The sequence below is a fragment of the Zonotrichia leucophrys genome, chromosome 5 (assembly GCF_028769735.1).
Source record: "Zonotrichia leucophrys gambelii isolate GWCS_2022_RI chromosome 5, RI_Zleu_2.0, whole genome shotgun sequence".
NCBI lineage: Eukaryota > Metazoa > Chordata > Aves > Passeriformes > Passerellidae > Zonotrichia > Zonotrichia leucophrys.
The window spans coordinates 29,933,217-29,949,788 of NC_088175.1; the positions used below are offsets into that span (position 1 = coordinate 29,933,217).

At 43.3% G+C, this 16,572-nt stretch overlaps 1 pseudogene; it reads right to left on the minus strand.

Moving 5' to 3' along the window:
• Positions 1–8,448: 8,448 nt before the first annotated feature.
• LOC135448685 (inositol 1,4,5-trisphosphate receptor-interacting protein-like 1) lies at positions 8,449–10,194 on the minus strand (annotated as a pseudogene).
• Between the last annotated feature and the right edge of the window lie 6,378 nt (positions 10,195–16,572).

The window sequence follows — 16,572 nt, forward strand, 5'->3', positions numbered from 1 at the left end:
ACCATTAGAGCAAAACCTAATCAACATCCTCATGGCTGTTATTCTGTCTCCCTTGTAGGCTGGACAACCATGCCCCTTCCCAAAAGAAGGACACCAGTTACATCACAGTTTTCAAGCTCAAGAGCAAGCAGCTTGTTAACATTGTATTTATCAAATAAGAAACCTTCCTTCTAGAGTTGTTAAAAGACTGGAGAACAGAGATGAAAATGTGTGGATGGGTTCATCATTTGAGATGATGTGATCTACAGTGCTTCAGAGGTCCCAGTGACTGAAAATAGCTGTGCCCTCTGATTCTCTCTTCATCCAGTAGGTTAGAGTCATATCAGGACTTCCACAGGTAAGGGAATACAGTTTGGAAGATTGTCCCAAGGATGGTGATAACTGGGCCCTGCTGAGATGGTGGCCTTGCTCTCAGATGGGCTCGCTCAGGGTGCAGAGGAGGGGTGGCAGCCTGGGGCACACCAGCAGCACTGGATGGCAGTGTTACACAAGTTCAAACAGCTTCTTTTAGGTTTAGAAATAAAGGCAAAAAGCATGCCATGCCTGTGACTGGAAATGTATGGGATTTGGAGGGGGCATCTTTAAGTCCTATTGGGATGTACTTGACCAGATTTCCTTCATTTCCTTCTCCTATCCTGTCTCTGTTCTTTGGAGCTACTTTCCCCTGCTTTCTTTTCTCTCAGTTCTAATTTTTTTATAGTGTGTATTGAGGTGTTTCCTGTGCCTCTTCTGAGCTGGCCAGGTACTGAAAAGGTCACAGATAAACAGCAAACTTTTGCTAATGCAAAAGCAATATATAAAACCCAAGAATCATAAACCCAGCAAAAAACAATGTCTTTTCCTCCTTCCAGTTCTTTATCTTTAGGTAGAAATAACCAGGAGGGGCAGAGTGCCTTGACATTAGCCCAGTAAATGTGCATTTAACATTAAGAATGATAGAACCAAATATACTGCAGGGAAAAAATTGAATTTGTGTGGCTGACAGTTTACTCCTGTTATGGATTTTGCCTGTCACCACTAGTAGCTCAGGGTAGTGATTCCAGGGATGACACTAACACAGAGCAGTGTACATGTAATCCCAGTACTGACATGTGTACCAGCCCTGTCCCTCCAGAGATGTGTGGAATATTCCTCTGGCAGGGAGATGGTAAGGCAGTAAAAACTGCTGAATAGGTATTGATGTGGTTTTGTTCCACCTGCTTGGATCCTGAGCTGGGATTTTTCCTCTGCTTTTCATCTAATTTATCAGTGTAATACCTGAGTCACCCTTTCATACAGCAAATATAATTACAGTGCAGTTACACTCTGTGACTCTGTTTCATGATACCTATAATTACTGTTCATTCATGTAGCTAGGAGGTTAGTTAATTCAGTGGACATATTACTTATCAGTCTGCTTTCTGAGTTACTGTCTCACATTTTAATTGCAATTGTACTTTTTGTACATACATCTGAGGGTGACCGTGTGACAGTCATTTGTATGAGGTTAAACTTCTGGTTGAATTCAGCCTGTTTACAGCTACATGGAGGGTTTTTGTGTGGCAGTAGTAGGTCAGGTCAAAAAAAAATTAGATCAACATCCAAACTTGTTAGTCATGTAGGACTGATAAGTGTTAGGCACACTTATCAGTCCTACATGAAATCCATGCACTGCTGAAACATGAGTGGTATGAAGAATTTAAGAAGGGCAATGGATTTGATTCTTAGTTTTATGACCCTCCTTGTCTTATGTGCGCTGCTGTTGAGGTGATCCAGAGGTACCTACATTCAAATGATTAGCAAGGATCATGACATATGGCAAATCCTTGGAACTGGGAGAAAAGCCATGAAGAAGCATTGTTGTTCTTATTCCTGCCCATTTCATACAGCCCAGGTATTCTTCTGAGTATTCTTTTGCTGGATTCAGCAGGTCTTGACTTCCACTCATGGAATATGGCTTTGCATTTGAAGTGGAGAGATTCGTTTGATGATATTTTTTTTTTTTAATTGAAAAAGGTTTGCCCACTTCAGTAGCTTATGAGATCATTCACACTTCAAAGGCTCCCCAGGCTGGACTCTTGCAGCCATTTGATGTTAGAAGGTGGCAGGAGGCAGCTACCTTCCTGCATCCTTCCTTCCCCTCTTCTCCTGACTTTGTTCTTTATCCTCAGATAAAGTTGCTGACAGAACCAACAGCAGCATCTCAGACAGCAGAGATGATCTGCAATACATTGATGAAGAGCTTCCTCAGCCAGCCTGGAGCCATTGCAGTATGGCCGTACCAATGAGCCTCTTCCTTTATGCTTTTCCTCTGCTTCACTACTTCCCCCAGGCCAGGACTTCCTCCCAAAGGACTGTTTACCTCACTCCCCCTCCCTTGCTGCTGTGGTTTTTCTCCCCTTAACCTCTGCTCCTCTTTTCTTCCCTCAGCTCCCTGAGCTGGGTGTCCAGCACAGATCAGAGGGAAGGGGTGGCTGTGCACTTCTCCTGGACAGCTGGCATGGAAGCCTTTAGAAGTTGGTTGCATCTATTCTGTTTCAGACCCCCCAATTCCTTTTCTCTTGGATGCCTGTAAATTTTTCAGGCAAAGTATTTTTCTCCTGGCAAATTAGATTTCAAGCCCAGAGACAAACTGACTCTGCACAATGTAGGAAATTGTCAATTGGTTTTTATTTTTTTGCATCTGTGACTGCAGGATTTTCAGAGGATCAGTCTTGGAGCACAGAGGCAGTCACATCTTTTTAAAAGCATTGGGAACTCATTCCCTAAATCTCTCAGGGCTCCAGGACCCTGTCTGAAACTTTGGGATGGCAGGTGCTGTGAAAGGACAGGGGGATCATGAACCACTCCAGCTTGTCATGCCTAGAGGCTTGGTCTTAAGTCTTGATTTTCCACTTCAAGAGTACCAGCTGTTTTCTGGGAGGTTGCCCTGGGGGGAAGGGAGGAGGAAGGGGCCAGTGATGGGAGCTGTGCCTTAGCTAGTTTGTAAATTATCTTTGTACATGCATGAGAATTAAGATAAATATATCTCTTATAAAAAGAAGCTGTTTGTGTGCTTTTGCTGTTTATATGTATCTAGAAGGAAATTGCAGGCTACTTCCTGCCAAGTATATCCCCAGAAATATTTTTTGAAACTGTCATCCATAGGCATTGAAGGCTATTTAATCTCTCTCCCACTTTCTTTCTCTCTCCAAGCCTCCATCTTTCACTTTCTGGCCCAGTTTTTTAGCAAAAGGAGTTTGGCTGTTTATTGCAGTGTAAAGACTTAGTATATTCCTATACTGGTCCCATTTTGTGTCACCACTAGCCCACTTGACCTAGGGATCTCTGACATTGTATGACAGGTGGATTTTTGTAATGGCTATGCTTATTCTATAGCCATCATCATGAATAAGGTCAGAACTTTATTCATGATTTGCATTCAAAAGATATGGGGAAGCACAGAAAGAAACCTAGCGAGGAATATGTAAGGAAATTGAGTCAGTACCAATCCCTTACATCCATGTGCTGCAGCTTGTAGGGCCTCTGTTCATTAAAGTAAAGGTGGTACCTTGGAAAGCAAGCACAGCCCTCTTCAATAAGCTCCAATCAGTCAGTTATATCCCATAAAATCGCAGCTTAGAGCTTATTAATTATATTTTAATGTAATGAAAACACGAAGTGTGATTCTAAACTGGAAGCAAGCATAGATCAATTAATTGCAAAGGTAGTATATGGAAACAGAGCACCTGGCCTGCAGTGTTGGTATTGTGAAATGTTATCAGGAAATCTTAACAGAAAAAGAAATATTAGAAGTAGAGTTTTTATGATGTCACACATTGTGCATTGTGACTTCAGTTTAAGAAAAAAATGAAAGGGAGCTCTATGAACACTCTTCCTTGCACATTTCCATCTCTTATTTGTGATAGATGCTCCAACATCTATTGATTTTTTTTTTCTATTTGTCTGTGATTCAGTGCTTCAGTTGTTACTATTAGTAACTTGGATTTCTGGAGACCACAGAATCCCCAAACACAGAGCAAGAACTGCTGTGCTTTATGCTCTCTATGACATATAAATTGTGCAGTGTACAGTTAAAAGCACAATCCAGCTCTACTTTGGAATCATGGGGACTTTTCTGTGGAATAAAATGGATATACCAAGTCAGTCTGAATGAGATGAAAACTACTTAGAGAAGAGAGAGGCGTAGACATTCCTACTTCTAATTGTTCTATTTTCAATATTTCATCAAAATTAATTTCTTATTCCATCTGAATTAATTTTTCCATATTTTGTTAATTCTTTATTAAATTGCAGTTAATATATTGGCAACTTCTGAATTTCTAGGTGAAGCTAATAGCTGTGAATCTTGGATTCATAATTGGTTACGATGCACAGAGACAAAAAACTTAATGGTCTTTCTGAGGAACTGATTAATTTTCTCCCAAGAGTAGATATATAATATTATGTTATGAAGGGCTTTAGCTATTAAAACCAAGTTAAAAGAAAATACAGGACTGTTTAAATTATCAGCTTTTAGCAGAGATGACCAAAATCACTGGGGTTCCACACAGCACCAAGGTCACCTTGCATAAGTTGGACATTTAAACAGTTGCTCAGCACATTCCCCATACAAAACTCTATCACCAGGCTAAGGGGATTTTGGTCAAAGACACTTACCTACCTTCTTCTCTACAGTTCCAGTTTTGGAGAGATGTTATCTTCAGTATTGTTGTTATTCAATATTGTGCCTGTTAGAGCAGTTTTTAGGACTATTGTGAAGTATTTATGAGTGCTTGCATCATGATTTTTGCAAGCCTCGAATAGGACAAGAGAGTAGCCAGAGTACCTGCATGTATCAGGGACTGTATCAGCATTGCAGGGACTGGGTTTGGAGAGGTGTGGCACTAGGTGTACCTGCTGTGCCTGGGAAGGGCCCAGTTTCATAGGGCCAAGGAACTGTGAGCACAATGAGACCCTGCATCTCTGACCAGTAGCAAAAGCTGAGAGCAAAGACTTTTCCTTGGAGCAGGGAGGTTTACATCTTTGCACAAATCAAAATTAGTAGTTATCAGCCATAACAATTGTCTGTACTTGTGTCATCCTTTCTTGAATGAAAATCAAACAAACACACTTCTCAAGCCACTTCTCTGGTGCATGCATTTGGAGTAAATTAACAAACTTCTGTTTCTTGTTGGGGTTAATGAGCCTTTCATTTGGGCAAGGTGGTATGTATCAGGACAGTCATCAGCTTGTATTTCCTCACCCAGCTTGTATTTCCCAGCCCATGCTTCTTCAGCTGAATGCCACAGTGGGATCTCACCTGCTGCTTTGCTGCTGCGTTGCATTTGGGCCAATAAGTCTGTTCTCTCCTTGGACCAGAGCTAGATTAAGATGCTCCCTTTTAAATTAGAGCATCTTGTAATATTCCTAGTTGCCTATCTTTTTATTTCTTGCTCTGTTTTAAAGTGCATTCTTGCACTTCAAGAAGATGCAGATATATTCTGGATGAATGATGTCTGTGAGATAAGAATACAGCCATTTCTCATCCATAGTTTACTATGACAATGTACTGTTGACACATCTTCTTCAGTAAGCAGAAAAGCAATTTTATTTTGTTTCAGTTCAACGTTTTGCAAAACATCAAAGCAGCATTGAATCAGAGCAAGAGTAAGGCTGATGGCAGACTCTCAGCCTGCCTTCTGCATGGGTATAAGGTGAGACAGATTTTGCAAGCTCCGGTAAGAACTGGAACGTTAGGAAATGATTCTCTGAACTTTTTGGTTCTACTGCTCTCCCTGAGAACCTATTTTTTGATATGTTTTCCAAGACTGATCAGAACAGAATACATGTGTTTTCCAGTTTTTATCTTCTCTAGAAGAGTGGTAAGTAAGACAGAGACATAATCTCTGATACCTGCTATGTTTAATCAATCCCCAAATAAATTCAAAGAAAAGATAACTAGTCTGTCCCAAGAAGTAATAAAGCATGTTAGAAAATGAATTTTTTCTAATGGTTTTATATTTACCCTTTTTGGATGGGATTCAGGGGCCCTGAGGGGATAAGAGGAATAGGGTTTTCTTCTCCCCAGCTACTTGAAGTACTAAAGAAATAATCCCACCCATTGTGAAAGAAAAGCACAAAAAAGTTCATTTGAAAATTTATTTCTTCACAAATCTAGCACAGTATGAGACACTGAAGTTTTATTCTAAGATATGCCTCTCTGTGACATTACAAATTAGAATGCTCAACTTACCATAGCAAGGAGAGAAAACTTATTTTCCTGTTGATACAGCAAGAAGGGAAATAGTTTCAGAAATAGTTAACGGCAGCTTTTCTGGGAGCAGTTGCATTTATTTGTCCTCAAAATGGTTAGTGGGGAGGATGAAAGTGTGTTTCTGCCATTAGCAATGATTTAACCCCCTTCTCTTTAGACACAAGGAGTCTCATGCTGATTTACAGTATTCAGGCTACAGAGATTTGGTTCCAGAAGTGGAGGGCTCATACCAACAGCCAAAAACTTGCATGTTGCTTCTTGGCAGGTGGAGCTGCTGATATTCTCCATTAGGTCAGGCAATGTGGGGAGTTTGCCAGTCTCTGCAAGGTAAGTGCAATTTTGGCCACTGTCCCAGGGCTGTGGCATCTCTGGAGGAGCTGCAGCACAGCAAGGAGGGGATGTGGTTCTGCTTCTCTTTGCTTTGAAGTCCCTTTTTCTTGTGGCCCCATCTTAGCTGCACCCAGGCTTCTCCCTATATCTGGTAGAGAAAACTCCCTCTGGGGCTGGGAAGCCAGGGATTGGGAACCAGAAAGAAAATCACATTCTGAAATATTTTTTTTTAATATTAATGAGCAGAAAACACAGCCACTGCCCCTGGGAGGGCAAAGAATACAGCTGCCACTGGAAAAATACCTCGTCTTCTCCCAGCATGCAGCCCTCAGATCTGGCTACCCATCAAAATATATCCACGAAACATAGAATGCCTTCAAAACGAGTAATAAGAACAATTTGGAGAATGACAAGATTTCCCTGTGAAAATAGATAGAGGAAATGAAGTCTGTGTATTTCACTGAGAAGATGAGTTACAGTGTATATGGTCTGCAAGATGCCAAATAATAGAGAGGAATTTCCTGTGAGTCCTGTGGAAGCTTCCTGAGAGGAGAAGGGAGAGGTTTCTGAAACAACAGGGAGGACAACAAATGAGAAAATAAAGAGAGAAGAGGATACTTTTATCTATACCATAAGTAACCTGTCTTCAGGAGGTTTGTGGAGTTCAATCCCAGCAATCACTAACAAAGCTCCAGTTGCTTTCCTTGAGGCATTTAACTGCATGACCACAACTGATGTTGTGACCTGTAAGACTGTATTATGTTACATCCTCTTTGAAAACTCTGAAAATGATTAAACAGTGTGTTGTGTCGTTTGAAGATTGCTTAAGAAATTTCCCTTCTTTTGCTATTCAGAGGAAGCCCTGATTTGGAGAGGCTTCAGATACAAATTCCACTTAATTGTGACTACATATAGGAGGTTTGGGGTCTTGCTAATTATCTATTTCTAGCTTTTTGGGAATGCTTTAGTGAACAACTCTCTGCTACATGAGACGAAGATCAGTTTGGCAGATGCTGCCTCTGGTCCTCCTCACCTTTCTACAGAGGATGATTGATGCTCTGCAAGGGAGGATCTTCATCTCTAGCACTTTGACATCTTGAGATAAATATAGAATATATTACCTTGCTTCTATCATTAGAAGGAGAATATGCTGTTAAGGATTTAGTTTATGCTCTGGAAGGAGAAATGATTTCACTTTATCTCTCTATGTTCTGGTCTTGCCCATGCTGTATTATTTGTACCCAGAGCTTCAAAAACTTCACAGACTGAGTTACCACAATTGTCATAGGACCTGGATATGGTATTCATCTATCCAGCTTGAGGCAGAAAAGGCAGCTATGCAAACTAAATTTGAGCTTGTATGTAAGGGAGAAATGGAGAGCCTGTGCAATGACAGGCTGTAAGCAGTAGGGAGTGTGTGTTTGATAAAAAAGGCTTGCTAATAACAGTGCCTACTCCCAGCCAGTCACAGATTCACAACTAGTGGAGTTTACAAAGGCTCTAGGTCTGGTCGAGGTAAAGGAGAGCTTGCACCATCCTAATACTGGAATATTCCAGTTTATTGAAACAATAACAAAGAGGGTTCTGGACTGCTGAATGCACTAACTAGAGGGCATTAATAAATAGAGTAAAAGCACTACCTAGAGTGTCCTAATACAGATATATATATATGTGTGTCTATATATATATATATATATAGAGTAAATTCTCTAACTAGAGTGTGTTAAATATATATAGTAAAAGCACTACCTAAAGGGTCCCAATATATAAAGTAGATTCAATAACTGGAGGGTATTAGTAAGTATAGCAAATGCACTAATTCCAGGGTACTGATATATACTGTAAATGCACTAACTACAGGAGGTTCATATATACAGGGTGTGTCAAGAGGCCCCAGAAGCACAGCTCTGTGCACCAGGATCTCTTTCAACAGCCGTGGAGCAGCAATTGTTTGAGCCGCTGCAGCAGGTGAACGTACTCTGCAGAGCCTTGGTGTGGGCATCCGGCCTGCTGGCCAGGTGCTGGAAGAGGTTGGGCGGTTGAGCCACCCGGAAGTCGGAGGGTAAACTGATCTCCTCAGGAATCTCTTGTTGCCCGTTGCGGAGTGGTTGTTTTGTGTCCAGAGAGCAGTGGAGGTACTTCAGGATATCCATCAGTCGCTGCTGGAAATCCCTCCTGCGCCACCGAGACAGGGGGTAGAGTGTTCAGCAGGTGCATCACCATGGTCTTCAGGGCATAGCTGGAAAAATCTCCACCCATCAGGATGCTGCTGGAGGTTCTGCAGGAACTTGCAGTGCCAGCTGGTGAGCCTGTCTGGAAATGTGCTGGAAAAATTTTGCCTCTGCCACGGCATAAGTCTCAAGCCATGTTGTGCTTGGGATGTCTACTTCTGCAGGCTGGCTGCTCACAAAGATATCTGAGTCTCCTTGCTGCACTCCAAAGATCACCTCAGCCGCAAAGATTTCCTTGTCTTTCTTCAGGAGAAATTTGCAGGAGCGGCTGCAGGGTTGAAGCACTAAACGCCAGTGGAGAGACTGAGGTAAAAGCATCCAGGCTATTCTCATGAATCGACAGAACCAGTGGACAGTTTTCTCCACATCTAGATAGGAGCCAGTGCAGAGGGTGTGCAGGAGGCTGGGGTCCTGTTTCCTTCTCAGCTCCTCCTCAGGGTGGTGGAGGAAACATAGCATGTCCTCCCCCAGCCTCTCCCTCGTGCAGGTGCACAGCTGCTCCACACGGACACAGAACTTCCTCTGGAGCATCCCCACAGTGTCCAGCTCCAGGTGGAAGGCGTGTCCTGGAGGGGGACTCAGGGGTACAAGCATGCAGTACACAACATCTTGTGTACAGGAACTCCAGCCTTCAAAGCCACTGCCCACTCTGATGGCTTGTTGTAGCACCGGGTAGAAGCTGTTGGACAAGCCTTGTCCAACGATGCGTATGAGTTTGTCCATCAGGTCTGTAATCATGGAGCAGCCTTTGTCCAGATCCAGAACTGGCAACTCTATGTCCACCTCTGAAAGGCTTCCAAGGTTCCTCTTGATGCTGTGGCGGTCATCATCTTCGTTTGCATCGCTTTTGTCGTCTCCGTTTCCAGCAGCATTGACTTCCTCCACTTCCTCATCATTTACATCTTCCTTTGCATCATCATAGCCTTCTTTTGCTTCACTTCTAAGGCTGTTTTCTGCCTTTGCATCAACGTTGCTTCCTTCTTCCTTTCCATCCTTATTCTCCTCTTCCACATTTGCATTGTTGCTTTCTACGTCTTCCTTTGCCGCTACATTGTGTCCTTCTTCTTCCTCCACCGAGTTGCTGCTGGACCTCTCCTTGCGGCCACTGTTGTCTGGATCACATCTAATTTTCTTGTGTCCAAAGTGCAGTGCCAAGAGAAGGAGGAGGATTCCAGTCAGAGCCAAGAACTGCCACACTAGCGGAGCTCCCCAGGCCCCACGGCTCTGCTCCAGCTTCATCTGCTCCATCTCCAGAGTGAGCTGAGTCATCTGCTGCTTCAGATAATCGGCACGCTGCTGCATGCGCTCCAGCGCAGCCTCATCCAGCCCATCGCCGGCCTGCTGAGGGTACTGGAGGAGGGCTTGCGCAAGCAAGAAAAGGAGCTGAATGGCCAGCATGGCCTTAAGGAGGTGAGCAGGGGTTGAGTGGGGACGGGAGGGAGGTGCTGATAAGGGAAGTGGGGATCCCTAGGGAGCCCCAGGGATCTGATGGCTGGAAAGCGGGGCCCAGGCAGCTGGCAGGCTGCAAGGCCTGTGCCACTGCCCCAGCCACGGCACCGTGCCCTGCCAAAGACACTCCCGTGAGGGACAGGCCTCGGATGCACAGTGAGAAGCGGCTGCCCGGGGTACTTGCGTTTCTGCTGTGCGCCTCGTTCGGCGTTCAGCACAGCCTCCTGCGTGCGTGCACACTCGCCGCTCGCCGAGACTGTACTGGGGCAGCGCTCCCTGCCGCTTGGGTTGATAGCTGCTCCCATTGTGACACCGGTGCTGTGATGTCACAGGTGCCACAGGGCATCCCAGCCAGGCCAGCCCTGCCCTCCATCTCGACCTCAGCTCTGGGACTCCTAATGGCCCTGGGCGACCAAATGTGGGAAGCGCAGTTGCCTGGGTGGTGAGGGGGACCCTTCCCCCCCACCCAGGGGTTCCCTTGACAAAACAGGCAGATGCCCTCCCCCTAACCCTTTTCAATCTGAAACTGGGTGACATGACCCAGGAATGCTTTGTTCCTGAAAATCTCCTACTGTAAGATGAAACTTGGTGCTAACCTGTGTATTTGGGGGGGGGGGGGGTGCTCTTGGGACCTAAGTGGCACCCCTGGGTGTGTAGTGCTGAATATCCTAGTGGTGACATACATGGGGCTTCCAGCATAGTGCTGAACATGCTGGTGGTGACATTCCTGCTGTGCTGCTATGAGAAGACCTTGACTCCATGGAGATATTTCCCAGGGGTGATGGGCAGGTGTGGGGGGTGATTTCCAGTGGGCAATTCCTGCTGCTGACAGAACAAGTGTTCTGCATGTCCCACAAGTTCATTTCTGCTGTGCCAAACCCCGGAGAGGGTCTGGGATGAGCAGGATCTGCACTGTCCTCAGGCAACACAAGGAGGCACAGCAGCGGTGCCTCTTGCTTGGTCCCTGCCCAGTCAGAGCTGCCAGGGAGTTTCAGAGCCCATGTGAAGTGGCCAGCAAGGCCTGAGAGTGCAGCGGGCACACAGGGTGAAAATAATCTTGGTAGCCACCGTCGTCTTCAGTGGCTGAGTGGCTGCTGCACCAGGGAGATCATTAAGAGGACCAATCTTGCTGCCCACAAATTTTCCATTCCTTGCTGAGTCCCACATCTTCCCCTCTTTTTTTTTGTACTACCTGGTCAGGTGAATGCCATCAAATTCCAGTAGTGTCTGCACAGTGTATCTATATCCACAGCGGTCTAAAACTCGAGTACTACCTAATTTAGCAGGCATTTTCTGTTCAGTTCATTTCCTGCTTCCTGACCACTTTGACTTGGATATTCAGGGACAATATGGCTTTTACTTACCATGTCTTCATTGCCCACATGATGTCTCATGTTTCTAAGTTGCCTTACCACAGTATCTTTAGATCCTGCATTGTAGAGTAGGAATGAATGATAAAGTTGGGGGTTTAGCAAGTTTCATATCCTGTCAATGCTATCATGTTTTTGAGCTCCTGCTTCACAGCAAACTAACTTGGAGATATTTCCTGCATGCCAAACAGGTGCTGTGGCATCTCTCATTAAAGAATCTCCAACTGCTAACTTTTGAGGTGTTTTCCTGGTGACACTGAGTCTAAGATGGGGTGGGGTCTGATGTGGCTCAGCTTTAAGTACTTGGCTTTTCCTGGATCTGGTCACTTTCTCAGGTCCTCTGAATTCCCCAATCCCAGATTACAAAGTCACTGTTGGTTCACTTCTTCTAAGTGCTGCTGACATCCTGACAACTCCATGTCTTGAGGCACCAGCAGAGCCCTAAGAGCAGGACATGGAATAGAATAAAATCTCATTGTTGTTGCTGCTGCAAGACATTCCTATGCATGGATCCCCAGGCCACGCAGATCTTGTCCAGGATTGTCTGCTCCATGTGCTGTACAGGACCATTCATCTGTTGTGCACAGCAGTAAGGGGTGACAGATTTCCCAAACTGCCCTAGGGCAGGATCATGGACATTTTAGAGAGCCTTATTTACAGCATCAGAGAAGCCAGAGCCCGCCAGAGCATCCTTTCTGCTGCAGCACTCTCTGCCCACAATTCCCGACAAAGTGGTGCACAAACACTCACATACACAGCATTTGTTCTAGCACAATATTCATTGGCAACTTTGTCCTGAGGGAAGCTCCCGGAGGGAGCAACAGCAACTCCCTGAGGGAATGGACTCTCCCAAATATGGAGGGCATTCACTGTCTAGGTGGTAATATGAATCTTGACTTACAGGCTCCTTGCCATGGCCTCTTCACAATTGTTCTTTATAAGTGAGCATTGCAGACAGAACACAGTAGTTTGGGGGGTGAGGGGAATAGGAACTATGAATTTTGTGTTTATGAACTGTATTTCTGTAAGACGTATTTACTGCATTTATTTATGAGCCACAGTTCATACATGAACTGTGTATTCTGAATTCAGAATATGAATTTTGCAAACCTAGCCTCAAATATGTGTTTAGGAATGTTGTTACAATTTCTAGACTGTAAAGAAAATCAATGTGTAAGCTTTTCTAGAGCCAGAATTGAGACACGTGCTATTTTCTTGCCCCATCAGCAGCAGAATTAGCAGTTTTCCTGCAAGCATGATGCACATCTTCCCATTTCTTTTCAGAGAAATGCATCATTACACGCTAAGTTTATGAAAGAAATAACTTACAGGACATGGGTGCTACGGCTGTGGCAAATATGAGAATATGACAGTTGGTTAAAAAACTGAGCACTTCACACAGCAAACAACAGAAGTGTTCAGGGGATCGCTTTTTATCTTAACTTTCCCACATTTATTAAGGTGTCTGATGAACAGAAAGCAAAGGGTGGTGCTGTGCCACCCTCCTATCTGAAGGTCTGTCCAAAGTCCTGACATGATGTACAGGAGTGTCAGAAATGGGAGACCATGTTTTTATATAGAGATGGAGTATTTATTGCAGTGACTTGTGAGGGTTCCTCAGGGTGAGACATATGGACGAGAATCTTACTTCATGATCAGAAGGCTGGACTTATTAATATATGATATATGATACATTATGACTATACTAAAAGGAATAGAAAGAGAAGTTGCAGAAGCTGCTAAGCTAAGAATAGAATAGGAATCTCAAAACAAGGTTCTGTGTCCAGGCAGAAAGCAGGACAATCTCTCCTGTGAGTGGTCAGTAAATCCAAACACTCACAGAAGACCAATCACAGATGCACCTGTTACATTCCACACCAGCAGATAATAATTGTTTACATTTTTCTTCTGGGGCCTCAGCTTCCCAGAAAGGACAAATCCTAAAAGAAAGGATTTTTATGAAAAAATGTCTGTGACAATGGAGGGTCAGAGCCAACCCCTTGTGATGGGGAGTGGGGGTGGGAGGGCACATTAACAGGGTAACATCTGAGACAGGAGGTGTATCATGGCAATAGAGAATGAATGAGTGAATGAAAGAATGAAAGAATGAGTGTTGCCATTCAGACTGAGCTTCAGTTAAGAGACCCAGTTAATTAAGACCAGAACTACCTGCTTTGGAAAAATAAAGGACAGGAAAAAATTTTGGTGAACAGCGTAGGATTTGCTTCCCAAAGAAAGACAGAATGAGAAATAGTAATCCAGATGGAACACAAAATTAATTTTGGTCTTTATCTCTAGAGAGTTTTAATTGCAATACACAGCAGCCTACATGCAATGTCCCAGATCTGTGAAAGCACAGGTTTAAGTAAAAATGCTAATTTCTTACAAAAGAGACATTGCAATTTTCTTCTTAAGAATGAAATTGTGCAAAGCAGAAGATGCTGATAGCATACATACATACATATTTCCCGAATCCGTAGTACCTTTTAAAACTAAGGCAGAAGCACTGAAGGAAGAAGAGACTGAGTAAAGCCTGGGATACTGCACGGAGTTTTCCTGAAGGAGTAGTATTTACATGTATGGCAATAACCAGATGACATACCACTTCTCAAATGAATATTTTACTCTCCATTCTTTTTCACTGGCTCTGGATGTTTTTCAGCATTTGCTGTAGAAGTGTTCTCTGCATAAATTTGTGGGATAGAGAATGGGTGGTTTAAGACTACAGAATATTCCCATGGCCTGTATATCCCTCCCATGGTATTTTTCTCTGTCTAAGGCTGTTTAAAACCTTAATCTGCCTTGGACCAAAAAAGCTTTCAGTGTGGAGATGCATCTAGATGCTATATTAAAACCAGTTAATTTCCAACTATTTGAAACTCACTGATAAAGTAGGCTGCTGAAATATTGCCAAAATTTTCTTCTTAGACTGCAGTAGCTGAGACTTCAAGATCTGCATAGGATATTTTTAAATGTTGGTCTTATACAGGGTTGAGACACTACTGTGGTGAAAAAACAACTTTAAGATAATCAGGTGAACACTAGGTAGATATCTCCCTAGAGTGAGTTACATTTTAACCATGAAAGGATGGCCTAAGGGAGCAAATGAATGGGTCAGGAAGATGGAAACTGAAATTTTATTAGTCTCTCAATTGTGTTTTCGTCTCTCCTGATTTTTTTTGTGGTTATCAATTTTATATTTTTGGAAGCTCCTTCTACAGTTCAGTGATTGTAACTAGCAATGAAGTGTAGAGACACTGAAAACTGTCCTCTTCAGGGTCAGTCACAGAGAAAAATAATTTGTTATTACTGGCAGACTAAGCCTGCAGCCAATGTTGTGTGCAAAAAGTACGTCTGAAGTTGGTCCTAATTTTTCCTAGTATAGTACTTCATGTTGATGTATATGTCATGCATTAAACTGCTGGTCTCATAACCCTATTTTAATGGTGACTGCAAAGCTAGAAACCTTGGATTTCTTGAGATCTCCTATATGGTGTCTATAAGCATGTTGCAATATTGAGATATTTTTGCATTTTCCTTCATAAATTTTGCAATTTTATTTTAAAAATATGTAACAGGATCGACAATTAAATGTCAAAAAAACAAGATTTAATCCTCCAAGGACTAGGTGTGCATGGTTCAACCCAGTGTTTTAATGCTTGGTATCTTCTCAGGTTTAGGAAACAATGCTGAAGGGTAATGGTTTGTGCAAAATTTCATTGAGAGTTCAGAGTGCTTTGCAGGCACAAGTGTCTGAGTTTCTTGTTCAATCATCTGAATTTCTTCTCTCCCAGCTCCCACCCTTTAACAGCTGGTCTGACCTAGTTGTCCAGACTCTCACCAAAAGAAGGAAGAGATGGTGTCCACCCCAGAGGGCATAAAATCTGGATCCAAAATAGGTGAGTTACTTTTCCCCAGGAGACTACAGAGGAAGTATGGGAAATTGTGTTACACAAGGGCCTAACTTTATGCCCATCTGAGATCATGAGGTGAATCAGTCTCTTCATGTATGAGAGAAGTCCTATAGCTGAGTCTGTGCACCATCGCCATCACAGTTCTTCAAGGTTGAGTATTTTTACCTTTGTTTGAAATTAATTTCTGATAATGTAAATTCCTGTGAAATTGACTGGAAGATTAATGTACCAAAAGACTTGTTTGGTCCAGCAGAGACCAAACAAGTGCCTCTGTTTTCAAAAGATGCATTGCCAGAGAAGACAGCATAGAACCAAGGTTGGGTTTTGCCATGGAGCATAGGTTTTTTAACTGTAGATTAAAAATGAGAACTGCTGAAAATAATTTTTAGAATATGACTTAAAACACATGGGCATAGGTTTATGCAAGGAAGCTAGAGGGGGTCGGAAGGAGATAAATATGTAGATTGAAGGCAGATGTAGATTTTTAAGTTGCATCTAAATGAGCTAAAACCTAGTAGCCTGTTTAAAATGTAGTCCTGGTCCTCTGTTCCAGCTGCAGTCATCTTCATTTGTTACCTTTGGATCTGCCAGCCAAATGGACCTGTCCTGTAGCTGTGTGGCCTCTAGGTCATCTGATGGGAGTGCAGGGAATGTGTGTGGCCAGGCCTTGGGTGAAAAGGACATTTTGGTAGCACGTGCCTGTGTTAGATAAGGTGTACACTGCACTTGTGCTCCTCACCTTGGTGGACTGGTGAGTTGGACTGATTGTTGGAGGCTACATCATGGCTGTAGTACTGGGTAAACACACAGCTGCTTGTAGCTGTGGACAGGATGGTAGCATTTCATCTTCACTAAGAGTTTTCAGGGTTACACAGCAAAAGAAAAGCATGAGACCTATTAAAGAACAGAAGCTTGGCTGTCATTTCAAGGTGACAAGTGACCTCCCAGCTAGGCTGTATCTCCAAATGTTGTTGCTAGACTTTTGATTAATGGTACTGTACTTGTACTATGCAGTTTGGAAACTCAATGTATCAGACACGCAA